General features: G+C 47.9%; 1 long non-coding RNA gene across 1 annotated transcript; it reads right to left on the minus strand.

Annotated features, from left to right (window-relative positions):
* Positions 1-611: 611 nt before the first annotated feature.
* Positions 612-7,730, minus strand: LOC148125951 (uncharacterized). The gene is made up of 3 exons (XR_015743387.1): positions 7,665-7,730; positions 5,231-5,334; positions 612-663 (listed from the first exon to the last, which is right to left on the minus strand). It is a non-coding gene; the product is annotated as an uncharacterized LOC148125951 (long non-coding RNA).
* Between the last annotated feature and the right edge of the window lie 5,811 nt (positions 7,731-13,541).

Here is a 13,541-nt window from a genome sequence, read left to right on the forward strand (position 1 = left end):
GGGTCTCGTAGTCCCCCCGGAAAGTGGGATGGAGAATGAGGAGAACGTCAGGTGGGATCATCTGACCTTTGGCCTTAGGTTCAGAACCACAGAGGGGGCTCAGTAATCCATCAACCAACCAACCAATCAATCCGAATAGAGCTGGAAGGGGCCTCGGAGGTCTTCTAGTCCAACCCCTGCTCAATCAGGAGACCCCAGACCATTTCGGAGAGGTGGGCCGTCCAAGAAGAATTTAAAACCAGCAACAGCCGCCCACCCACCCAAATTATTGGGGAGCCATATTCAGGAAGGTTTCAGGGGAGAATCTCAGATGAACCAACCCATCCACGGTTGTTTTGTTTTTAATTTAATTGTTGATTTAATTTACCAAGGCCGTTTTCCATTCTCTCTGGCTCCGTTTTTGCCATCTGGAAAGACATTTTAATCGTGTTTTTCTTTTAAATACGTCTTTTCTTTTCTTAAAGGGGCTGTATTTTTATTTTGGTTTTGGGGGAAACAGAGAGTGTCGGAGGAACGCTGGGAAAGCAAGTGGCTGAAAATTAAATTTTCATTTCTGTGAATGGGTCTCTGGAAGCATCTGTGGTGGCGCCGGAGGCCGTCCCTGCGTGCTTCTCCCACACGTCGCATGTCGATTTATTCCTGCCTGAAGCTGTCAACAGGGGTCTTCAGAGGGGAAACAGGATGTAGCCCCCCACCACACACACACACAGCCCCCAGCCCCTCCTCAATCGGCCTCCCTCCTTCTGTCCCCTTTGCGCACCCAACGCCTGCGCTGGCTGGGAAGAGGAGCCTCACCAATTAATCTCAGGTAGTCCTTGGTTTGTGACGGGCAGGGTCACAATATGGGTTTGCGACCTTTTTCTGCAGCGGCTCTTCAGGAAGCGCTGTGGTTGTAAAATGTACTCCACGGTCCTTCCGCGAGCGAATGGTTTGCTCTGGGCCGCTCGGGCTGAACGCCACGTTTGAGCAAAACCGTGTCAGAGCAAAGGAGTTGGAAGGGACCTCGAAGGTCGTCTAGTCCAACCCTCTGCCTGAGCAGGAGACCCCAGAGGTGGCTATTCAGTAGGTTCTGACCAGTTCTGGAGAACCGGTAGCAGAAATTTTGAGGAGTTCGGAGAACCAGCAAATTCCCACCTCTGAAACGGAGATTTTGCAGTTTCCTTCCCCTGCCACGCCCACCAAGCTACGCCCACAGAACCGGTAGTAAAAACATTTGAATCCCACCCCTGGGAGACCCTAGACCATTGCAGGCTGGGGGCTCTCCAGTCTCGTCTTCAAAACCTCCAGTATTGGAGCATTTACAACTTCTAGTGGCAAGCAGTTCCACAGTTCCTCCCTTCGTCCCTCCTTTTCCCCTCCTTTCCTTCTTCTTTTCCTTTCCTCCCTCCCTACATCTCTTCTTTTCTCCTTCCTCCCACCCTCCCTTCTTTCCCCTCCCTTTTTTCCTCCTTTCCTTCCTTCCTTCCCTCCCTCTCCTTTTCTCCTTCCTCCCTTTCCCCTCCTTTCCTTTTCTTTTCCTCCTTTCTCCTTTTCTCTTCCTTCCTTCCACCTCCTTCTTTCCCTCCCTTTTTTTTCTTTTTTCCTTCCTTCCTTCCTTCCTTCCTCCCTCCCTCTCCTTTTCTCCTTCCTTCCTCCCTTTTCCCCTCCTTTCCTTTTCCTTTTTCCCTTCTCCCTACATCTCTCCTTTTCTCTCCTTCCTTCCTTCCACCGTCCCTTCCTCCCTCCATTTTCCCCTCCTTTCCTTCTTTTCGTCCTTTCCTCCCTCCCTACATCTCTCCTTTTCTTCTTCCTTCCTTCCACCCTCCCTTCCTCCCTTTTCCTCCTTCTTTCCTTCCTTCCTTCCTCCTCCCCTCCCTCTCCTTTTCTCCTTCCTTCCTCCCTTTCCCCCCTTTCCTTTTCTTTTTCCCCCTCCCTACGTCTCTCCTTTTCCTTCCTTCCTTCCACCCTCCCTTCCTCCCTCCATTTCCCCCCTTTCCTTCTTTTCTCCTCCCTCCCTCCCTTCTTTCCCCTCCCTTTTTCCTTCTTTCCTTCCTTCTTTCCCTCCCTCCCTCTCCTTTCTCCTTCCTTCCTCCCTTTTCCCCTCCTTTCCTTTTCTTTTTCTCCTCCCACGTCTCTCCACTTCTCCTTCCTTCCTTCCACCCTCCCTTCCTCCCTCCATTTTCCCCTCTTTTCCTTCTCTTCGTCCTTTCCTCCCTCCCTATGTCTCTTTTCTCCTTCCTCCCTTCCTCTCTCCCTTCTTCCTCCCCTCTCTCCACCTCTCCTTTTCTCCTTCCTTCTTCCATCCCTCCCTCCACCTCTCCTTTTCTCCTTCATCCCTCCCTTTTCCCCTCCTTTCCTTTTCTTTTTCCCCTCCCTACATCTCTTCTTTTCTCCTTCCTCCCTCCCTCCCTTCTTTCCCCTCCCTTTTTTCTCCTTTCCTTCCTTCTTTCTCTCCCTCCCTCTCCTTTTCCCCTCCTTTCCTTCTTTTCGTCCTTTCCTCCTCCCTACGTCTCTCCTTTTCTTCTTCCTTCCTTCCACCCCTCCCTTCCTCCCTTTTCCCCTCCTTCTTTCCTTCCTTCCTTCCTCCCTCCCTCCCTCCCTCTTTTTCTTCCTTCCTTCCTCCCTTTTCCTTTCCTTTTCTTTTCCCCTCCCTACGTCTCTCCTTTTCTCCTTCCTTCTTCCCTCCCTTCCTCCCTCCATTTCCCCCCCTTTCCTTCTTTTCTCCTCCCCTCCCTCCCTTCTTTCCCCTCCTTTTTCCTTCTTTCCTTTCTTCCTTCCCCTCCCTCCCTCTCCTTTTCTCCTTCCTTCCTCCTTTTCCCCTCCTTTCCTTTCTTTTCTCCTCCCTACATCTCTCCTTTCCTTCCTTCCTTCCACCCTCCCTTCCTCCCTCCATTTTCCCCTCCTTTCCTTCTCTTGCATCCTTTCCTCCCTCCCTACGTCTCTCTTTTTCTCCTCCTCCCTCCCTCCCTTCTTTCCCCTCCCTTTTTTCATTCTTTCCTTCCTTCTTTCCCTCCCTCCCTCCACCTCCTTTTTCTCCTCTCTCCCTCCCTCCCTCCCTTCTTCTTGAATCATGGGACTGCAAGGGACCTCGGAGGTCTTCTAGTCCAACCCCCCCGCTTAAGCAGGAGGATGCGCTACCATTCCAGACAAACAGCCGTCCAATCCCTTCTTCATAACCTCCAGTGCTGGAGCCATCCTCAACTTCTGGTGGCAAGTCATTCCACCAGTTCATTGCTCTCACTCCCTTCTAGCTCTGATGATGTTATCTAGTTGGGTCGTGAGAGGTCTGCCAGAAAACCACCCTCACAGCTTGTCAGAAGTTTGGGGGAAGGAGATCACATGATCCCCGGGCAAACTGCAACCATCATAAATATGCACCAGTTAGCAAGTCTTTGCATTCCGACCAAGTGAGCCCAGGGAGGCTGCAACGTTCGTTAAAGGTGAGAAAACGGTTCTAAGTCTCTTTTTCCAGTGTCACTGTGAGTTCGAATGGTCGCTCAATGAACCGTTGCAATTGGAGGATTACCTATAGTAGATTTTTCTGCGGAGAGAGGAAACCTGGTTTTATATTAACGGCAGCTGCAGAGGCAACCACAGTCAGGATTCAGAATTGGGACCTTATATTCTCTCTCTCTCTCTGCGGGGGTGTTTGGAGTTGGAGAGCAATGCTATTTTTGTTCCCATTTTTGGCATCGCTTTGAGGGATGGCTCAGCTGGGGAAGAGTTGTTGCTCTGGGAGATGGCTGGCCTCACAACCGCCAACAATTAGTAAGCCTTAGCAAGGCCACACCTAGAGTCCTGCATCCAGTTTTGGTCACCACAGCATTAAAAAAGACCTGGAGATTCTGGAAGGAGTGCAGAGAAGAGCAACCAGGAGAATGAGGGGACTGGAGGCTGAAACCTACAACGAACGGTTGCAGGAACTGGGCCTGGCTAGTCTAGGGAAGAGAAGGACCAGGGGAGACAGGAGAGCATCTTCCAATGTTTGAGGGGCTGCCCAGAGAGGAGGAGGAAGGGGGTCAGCTATTTTCTAAAGCGAAAGAAAGAAAGAAAGAAAGAAAGAAAGAAAGAAAGAAAGAAAGAAAGAAAGAAAGAAAGAAAGAAAGAAAGAAAGAAAGGAGAGAAAAAGGAAAGAAAGAAAGAAAGAGAAAGAAAGAGAGAGAGAAAGGAAAGAAAGAAAGAGAAAAAAGGAAAGAAAGAAAGAAAGAAAGAAAGAAAGAAAGAAAGAAAGAAAGAAAGAAAGAAAGAGGAAAGAGAAAAGAAAGAAAGAAGAAGAAAAGAAAGAAAGAAAGAGAGAGAAAAAGGAAGGAAGGAAGGAAGGAAGGAAGGAAGGAAGGAAAGAAAGAAAGAAAGAAAGAAAGAAAGAAAGAAAGAAAGAAAGAAAAGAAAGAAAGAAAGAAAGAAAGAAAGAAAGCTGAGCAAACCATGGATGGACATGTCTAGTTTAAGGAAAAGAAGGATGGGGTAACATGATAGCATCTCCCAATATCTCAGGGCTTCCCACAAAGAAGAGATGCAAAAAAGAGGTTGAGACTCTGGAAAAAATGCAGAGAAGAGCAACCAGAATGATTTAGGGGACTGGAGGCTAAAACCTACGATGGACGGTTGCAGGAACTGGGCCTGGCTAGTTTAGGGAAGAGAAGGACCAGGGGGAGAGGATAGCAATCTTCCAATATTTGAGGGGCTGCCCCAGAGAGGAGGAGGAAGGGGGTCCAGCTATTCTCCAAAACATCTTTGAAGGCCGGACAAGGAACAATGGATGGAAACTGACCCAGGAGAGATTCAACCTGGAAACGAGGAGAAACTTTCTGACAGGGAGGACAATCCACCCATGGAACCGAAGTTGCCTTCAGAAATTATGGGAGCTTCATCCCTGGAGGCTTTCAAGAAGAGACTGGACTCCCATCTGTCAGGAATGGTGTGTAGGATCTCCTGCTTGGACAGTGGGGTTGGACTAGATGACCTACAAGGTCCCCCTTCCAACTCTGTTAATCTGTAACTGTAACAACCCAGCCCACTCCCACATATTCCCACAAACTGAATCGAATCCTATCGATCAGTTTTGCTCTGGAGCCAGAAAAGTCACAGCAAATACAGGCAAATAGATTTATAACAGTTCATTTAGTTCAAAGTTAACCCCCCCTCAAAAAAACAAGTGACTTAGCACCATTGTTCACACTTATGACCATTTTAGCATCCTGACGTTCAACGTGATCAAAATTCAGACATTTGGCCACTGACTCCAACTTACGACAGTCGCAGCGCCCCGGGGGTGTCACGCAAATCTCTTGGGCGACCTTCTGAGGAGTGAAGTCCATGGGGGAAGCCGGATTCGCTGAACAACCATGTGACTCACTTAAGAACAGCAGTGATTCAGTCACCAGCCATGGGGAGAAAGGTCATAGAATGAGGCAAAGGTGACACAACCATGGTCCCTTGCTTAGCCACAGAGATTTCAGGCTGCAATGAGGTCATATGTCGAGGACTACATGTGGTGGGGGACCCCTTGAGGCACAAAGAGGGTCCTGTTTCAAAGAGCCTTGTCTGCTGTCAAAGACAGTCAAGGGCTCTGGATTTATTCATCGCTTCTTTTGGCAATTGTTGGGAAATAAATACCGTGTTTTCCCCAAAATAAGACCCTGTCTTATATTTTATTCGCCACCAACAAAAGGCACCAGGTCTTATTTTGGGGGGCTTTGCATGGTTTTGCATGATCTCGCGTGATTTCACATGTCCAACCGCTGCCAGCTTATGATGTTCCGATGGAGGCTGAAGGCAGGGAGAGGCGTGACGGGCAGGAGATTCGGATGTTGGTTGCGGGAGGAGAAGGAGTGGCGGAGTCAAGATAGGAACAAGCCTGGAATTGCTGCATAGCCACAAATGGACTAAACCCAAACCCTCTTGAATTCTGTTAGCCCTTATCTGCCGTGTTTCCCCCAAAATAAGACCCTGGCTTATAATCTTTTTGCCACCAAAAAAAAAGGCACCAGGTCTTACTTTCGGGGGAAGTTGCCCACTGACTAATCTCACTTGCGGGCGTCACCCTGACCTTCTTTTCGCTGTCGGAGAAATTTCTTCTTCTTCTGCAGCCGGCAAGGCTTCCCTGAAGGCCTCTGCATCCCATAATAGAGCTCAGGATCGATCCAGAGCTTTGTTCTCAGCTCCAGAGGCCTTCAGGAAAGCCTGACCAGCCTTTCCAGCTGCAGAAGAAATGGGCTGGCCAGGCAGGTGTCGGGGTGTGCGAGGCCTGGCTACACCTGTCCTAAGGTAAATAGTAGGACAGCTCCACCCCCCTATTCCCACCCTAGCTTAATTTTTACCGGTCCACTCTGGAGTGGGCGGGGTCTCAATTAGGGCTTATTTTGGGAGCAGGGCTTATATTGGGCACACGTGTCAAAATCAAGCTAGGACTTACTTTCAGGGTAGGTCGTATTTGGGGGGAAAGGGTAGTAATTGTGGGAAGCAGGAACCGCAGAGGGAGCTTTCCTGATACCGTTCAAGTCCTGAGGAAGGAGAAAGAATTGGGTTTGCTTTGCCTTTCGGTTGGAACGTGATCCGCGATAATTGGACATTTTCAAAGCAACGCCTGAGTCAAAAATGGCCCTTAATTCACTTTCGCAGATGCTGCTCCCCGGTTTAAAAAAAGAGGGATAGAAGAAGACGAGGGGGAGGAGGGAGGAATACAGATGCAAATGTCTGGATTTATGGAAATAATGTAGAAAAATGCACCCTTTGGAGTGGGGCTGGGGGAACGACCGCAAAGAGAGAGGGGGCAGGGGGCAACGCTGGGAATTAAAAGAGTGCGGGGGAGGGAGGAACGGGCCCCCGAGTAGCAAAGCATTTCAGAGAGAGAAGGAAAAAGAAAGAATAACAGGAAGGAAGGAAGGAAGGAAGGAAGGAAGGAAGGAAGGGAAGGAGGGAGGAGGGAAGGAAGGAAGGGATGGATGGAAGGAAGGAAGGAAGGAGGGAGGGAGGGAGGGAGGGAGGAAGGAAGGAAGGGAGGGAGGGAGGAGGGAGGGAAGGAAGGAAGGGATGGAAGGAAGGGATGGAAGGAAGGAACGAGGGAAGGATGGAAGGAAGGAAGGAAGGAAGGAAGGAAGGAAGGAAGGAAGGAAGGAAGGAGGGAGGGAGGGAGGGAAGGAAGGAAGGAAGGATGGAAGGAAGGGATGGAAGGAAGGAACGAGGGAAGGATGGAAGGAAGGAAGGAAGGAGGGAGGGAGGGAGGGAAGGAAGGAAGGAAGGAAGAAGGAAACACAGAAAGAAGGAAAGGAGGAAGGGAGACAAGAAATTGATGAGGGAGGAAGAAGGAAGGAAGGTGTAGGGAGGGAAGGAAGGAAGGAAAGAAGGAAAGAAAGACAGAAAAGGAAAGGAGGAAGGAGACAAGAAATGAGGGAGCGGGGAAGGAAGGAAGAAAGGAGACAAGGAATCGATAAGGGAGGAAGAAGGGAGGGAGGGAGGGAGGAGGAGACAAGAAATTGATGAGGGGAGGGTGGAAGGACTCTCAACAGACGAGATCCTCAAAAGAAAAGGAAAAGAAAAAAGAAGAAGGAAGTGGAAAAGAAAGTGAATAAGCATCTAGTAGCTTATCAGCTTCTATGGCCCACCTGAGCTGCTGCATGGCGTTCCCCCTGCTCCTCCTCCTCCTCCCGCCCTCCTTCCTCCTTCCTTTCTTTTACAGTTATTACCTTTTTATTCATCCAGCAGTGTCCCAAAAGCCAAAGAAGGAGCAAACCAAAGCCCATTTTGGACTCCTCTTCCCTGGGCCTTTGAATCCCTCCCGGGAATCCTGGCCTCATCCCAGGCCCATCAAAAGCTCCGGCACCAACTGTGTCACTCCCCGGATGACACTCCGCTACCCTATTTTTAATTCTTGCAAAATATTTAATCACCATTTAATTTAATTGCAAAATATTTAAAAAATATTTAATTCAAAATATTTAATTCTTGCAAAATATTTAATCACCATTTAATTTAATTGCAAAAACATTTAATTCTTGCAAAATATTTAATTCTTGCAAAATATTTTTTTTTAAACAATTTTATTGTTTTTTTAACAAACAGACAAACAGACAAAACCTAAAAACATCAGCTCTCATCCGTACTTATGTACAAACAGTGTGTCGGTTGGTTCATCAGTTTTGTGCATTCATTTCGTAGTCTCAATTACAATTACCTTACATAATAACTCTTATTATCAATCCAAACTTATATATCCTCATATCATTATATAATCATTATATCATTATATGCAAAATACTTAATCACCATTTAATTTAATTGCAAAAACATTTAATTCTTGAAAAATATTTAATTCTTGCAAAATATTTAATCACCATTTAATTTAATTGCAAAAACATTTAATTCTTGCAAAATATTTAATTCTTGCAAAAACGGTGGTCGCTGCTGTTGGTACCACCCTCTCAATATAAACCGGGTGGGAAATTTCAAAAAAGTCTGAAAAAGAGCTGAAGTCTATATTAATATACTTTTCAAATATTCAAAAAACTACTTTTTTTTAAGAAAGAAAAAAAAATGGAATCCTACTTTGAGGCCTACAAGAGAAGCTATTGAAGAGTTCCAGAAATAGACAGGGAAGAATTTTTGATGGGGGGAAATAAATGGAAGATATTTTAAAAATAGGAGTGCTGTGGGTCCATAAGAGCCTCTTTCTTGTCTTGTCTGGGTTGCCTCTGAGAATGATCCTAAATTATATATATCATTTTTAGAAAAAAAAGGACCTTTTAAAATATATATATATTTTCTAGCCATCAATTCAGTCCTTTTGTTGTCCCGGCTGCAAATATGACTAATTATTTCCTAACGCGGTTGCTGATAAAGACGGCTCTGCTCTGAATTGACAATGGACGCCCAAAGTTTTCCCCACATTTTTGGAGCTAAAAGTGGTGCTGCTATAATTACCCTTCTTCCTCCTCCTCCTCCTCCTCCCTCCCAGTGCTTCCCCCCCTCCGCAAAAAGTGCATTTTTTGCAGCCCAGACACAGGCAGGCCCTGGAAATAGCTGGGGTGCCTCCGGCCAAGAAAACGGGCTGGAGGCTGCAGCTGTGCCCAGCGTTAAAAAAAAGACACAAAAAGGAGGATTTGTCAGAGAAAACACGCTGCCCCCCCCCACCAGCCCCCCCCCTTTGACCAGATGCCCTGCAGCCCAGGGTGGCATTCGGGGGGTGGGTGGCACCCTTGGAGGGGCTCCCATATATGCCAGCCTTGAATCAGGCCGGAGAGTCTATGCTCTCAACCCTGCCCACTTTGAGAGGGCTGGACTTCCACTCCCAGAATTCCCCAGAAAGCTTCGGGAGCTGGGATAATTATCCCAAAGCATTGGTGGGTGGGGGATTCTGGGAGTGGAAGTCCAACCGTCTTCAGGTATGCTGGATGGGGGATTCTGGGAGTGGAAGTCCAACCATCTTCAGGTATGCTGGATGGGGGATTCTGGGAGTGGAAGTCCAACCATCTTCAGGTATGCTGCCAGGGGGATTCTGGGAGTGGAAGTCCAACCATCTTCATGCATGCTGCCTGGGGGATTCTAGGAGTGGAAGTCCAACTGTCTTCAGGTATGCTGGATGGGGGATTCTGGGAGTTGAAGTCCAACCGTCTTCAGGTATGCTGCCTGGGGGATTCTGGGAGTTGAAGTCCAACTATCTTAAAGCAGGCTGCCTGAGGGATTCTGGGAGTGGAAGTCCAACTATCTTAAAGCATGCTGCCTGGGGGATTCTGGGAGTGGAAGTCCAACTATCTTCAGGTATGTTGCCTGGGGGATTCTGGGAGTTGAAGTCCAACTATCTTCAGGCATGCAGCCTGGGGGATTCTGGGAGTGGAAGTCCTCTACTTAACAACCATTCATTTAGTGACTGTTCAAAGTTACAAGGGCACTGAAAAAAGGGACCATTTTCCACACTTACGGCCGTTGCTCCCTCCCTGTGGTTACATGATTTACATTCAGGCGCTTGGCAACTGACTCGTACTTAGGAAGGTTGCAGAGTCCCAGCCAAACAGGCCAAGTCAACAGGGAAGCCAGATTCGCTTAGCGACCATGTGACTGACTGAACAACCACAGTGATTCACTTAACAACGGCAACCCGGAAGGTTGTAAAATGGGAGAGAAACTCACTTAACAATTGTCTTGCTTAGGAGTGGAAACCTTGGGCTCATTTGGGGTTTGTAAGTTGAGTCTTCCCTGGACTGAACATCAAATCATAGTCGGGTGGTGGTGGAGATCTTCTAGTCCACCCCCAGCTCAGTAGAAGGATTTTCAGTCCATCGCAGCCGCCTATCCCACCTTGGACCCCCCTTTTGTACTGATGGAGACTCTCCCCAGCTCCAGGAGGGAGACTGTTCCACTGGGAATAGCTCTCACGATGGGGAAATTCCCCTGAATTTGAACTCAGATCTTCCCCTGGGAAGCTCCCTCCCCCTCTGGCTTTCATCCTCCCTTCTGGCACTGAATTCCCCCCAATCTTCCAGCTGCTCTCCTGCTTCTCCCTATTTTTCCTTCCTTCCTTCCTTCCTTCCTTCCTTCCTTCCTTCCTTCCTTCCTTCCTTCCTTCCTTCCTTCCTTCCCTCTGTCTTTTCTCCCCTTTCCTTTCTTCTTTCTGATCCTGTCCCTCCTCCTCTCGTTTTCTTCTCATTCCCATCTCCTTCCTTCAACCCTTCCTCTCATTCCCTTCTTCCCTTGCTACTTTCCTTCTTTCCTCCTTTCCTCCCTCCCTCCTCTCATTCCCTCCCTCCCTTCCCCCCTCGCTTCTTCCTTCCTTCTCTTCTCATTCCCTTCTTCCCTCGCTACCTTCCTTTCTTCCCTCCCTCCTTCCTTCCTCCCTCTTCCTCTCATTCCCTCCCTCCCTCCTTCTTCCTTCCTTCCTCCCTCTTCCTCTCATTCCCTCCCTCCCTCCTTCCTCCTTCCCTTTTTCCTTTTTTCCTTTTCTTCTCATTCTTATATCCTCCTTCCTCCCTTCCTCTCATTCTCTCCCTCCCTCCCTTCTTTCCTCCCTCCCTCCCTCCCAAGCCCCTCCCCCTTTTTTCTCCTCTTCTCTCCCCGTTTCTCCGATTCCGGGCGTCCTTTTCCTATCCTGGCTGACCCGACCTGGAGGCAGCTTGTCGGCTGCTTGGTGGGGGCCGGTGGAGAGACCCCCCCACCTCCGCCTCGCACTCCCCCAACGCCCACCTGGCCCCTCCCGCGCAGCCCGGTGCAGCTGAGCCCCTGCGCTCCGAGGCTCCGCCAGCAGGTGTCGCCGGGCACCGCTTGGGAAAGGCTGCCTCTTCACAGAGTAACCGACGTTGGGAGGGACCTCGAGGCCTTCTAGTCCGACCCCTGGCTGGTACCGTTTCAGACTAGTGACTGTCCAATCTCTTCTTTAAAAATAACCCCCTCCTTGCATGCCCCGCCTTCCCCTGCAGCTTTCCAGCTGGTTGGACTAGAAGACCTCCAAGGTCCCTTCCAGCTCTGTGATCCCATGATCTTGGGCGGGGGTGGGGTGGGGGTGGGGGGGTTCGACTAGAAGACCTCTAACCTCCCTCCTGAGCCTGTTAGCCTACGTTCTACGTTCTGCATGGAACCAGACTAAAAAGACTCACCTGGGGAGAGCAAGCAGGGCTGGGAGAGGGGCCAGGAAGCTGCCCCTCAGGGAACCTCAGTCTCTTGGGGGGGTGGGGGGTCTCTCCCCTTCCTTCCGGTCTCCCCAATCCCGTCCCTCCTTCCTTCCCAGGCCAGGGGAAAGGACCCCAGCCCCCCAGCCCCAACCCCTGTTTGCCGGGCCCTCTTCACAGCACTATGGGCCCCAGGCAAAGCAGTCCGTCTCCCAGGCCCCCACGACAGCGGCTCACAGGAATAAAAATGTCCATGGTTTCTAGAATGAAGCATATATTTATTTTATTGGCAGGTCCAACAAATACATATGTAATCAATGTAGAATAGAATAGAATAGAATAGAATAGAATAGAATAGAATAGAATAGAATAGAATAGAATAGAAGAAATAAAATAAGGAATAAATAGAATAGAATAGAAAAGAATAATATTGGATTGAAGAAATAGAATAGAATAAGGAATAGAATAGAATAGAATAGAATAGAATAGAATAGAATAGAATAGAATAGAATAGAAGAAATAAAATAAGGAATAAATAGAATAGAATAGAAAAGAATAATATTGGATTGAAGAAATAGAATAGAATAAGGAATAGAATAGAATAGAATAGAATAGAATAGAATAGAATAATATTGGATTGAAGAAAGAATAGAATAGAACAGAACAGAATAGAATAGAATAGAATAGAATAGAATAGAATAGAATAAGGAATAGAATAGAATAGAATAGGGAATAGAATAGAGTAGAATAGAATAGAGGAAATAAAATAAGGAATAAATAGAATAGAATAGAAAAGAATAATATTGGTTTGAAGAAATAATAGAATAGAATAGAACAGAATAAGGAATAGAATAGAATAGAATAGAATAAGGAATAGAATAGAATAGAATAGAATAGAATAGAATAGGGAATAGAATAGAGTAGAATAGAATAAAGGAAATAAAATAAGGAATAAATAGAATAGAATAGAAAAGAATAATATTGGTTTGAAGAAATAATAGAATAGAATAGAATAGAATAGAATAGAATAGAATAGAATAGAACAGAATATAGAATAGAATAGAATAGAATAGAATAGAATAGAATAGAATAGAATAGAATAGAACAGAATTCCTGCCTCTGGGTTCAGGGATCTCCCTTGTGCAAAATCCATTCAAAGAGAAAACTTTGAGCAGCTGCGTTTATGAGCACCAGATCCCAAGCACGATTTGAACCTGGGACCCATACGCCCGGTGCTTCTCCAGGCAGGAAGGGAGTATCTGACGGGCGACTGACTCCCTCTCACCCCTCCCCTTCCCCCGATCCCCCACGTGGGGGGGGGCAATTGTCTCAGCGGGAGATTCCCCTCCCCGGCCATTGAATGAAAAGAGAGAAATGCAGAAAAACCAGCCTTCGTAATGGCCTCCCGCGGGTTGGCTGGGCAGACCTGGGCACAGCGCTTCCTCCTTCCCTCCTGGACCCCCCGGGAGGGTTTGCAGATCATCAGATCCGATAATCAAGGTTGGAAGGGACCTGGGAGGTCATCTAGTCCAACCCCTCCCCGCCCACCCAAGCAGGAGACCCTACACCATAGGTTCTCTCTCTTTCTCTCTTTCTCTTTCTCTCTCTCTCTCACACACATGCACACACACACACACTCACTCTGTCTCACACAAGCTTGCTCTCTGTTTCTGTCTCTCAGACGCTTTCTCAGTCAACTGCTTTAGGTTAACAGAGTTGGAAGGGACCTGGGAGGTCATCTAGTCCAACCCCTCCGCCTGCCCAAGCAGGAGACCCTACACCATAGGTTCTCTCTCTCTCTCTCTCTCTTACACACACACACATTCTCACTCTGTCTCACACATGCTTGCTCTCTGTTTCTGTCTCTCAGACTCTCTTTCTCAGTCAAGCGGCTGCCCGGCCTCCATCAATGCAGCGCCCACAGCTCCGGATCGATTGTTCTCCCTGTCAGAAAACGGATTTCTC

The sequence above is a fragment of the Pseudonaja textilis genome, chromosome 4 (genome assembly GCF_049901715.1).
Source record: "Pseudonaja textilis isolate UNSWEBS1 chromosome 4, rPseTex1.2, whole genome shotgun sequence".
Taxonomy (NCBI): domain Eukaryota; kingdom Metazoa; phylum Chordata; class Lepidosauria; order Squamata; family Elapidae; genus Pseudonaja; species Pseudonaja textilis.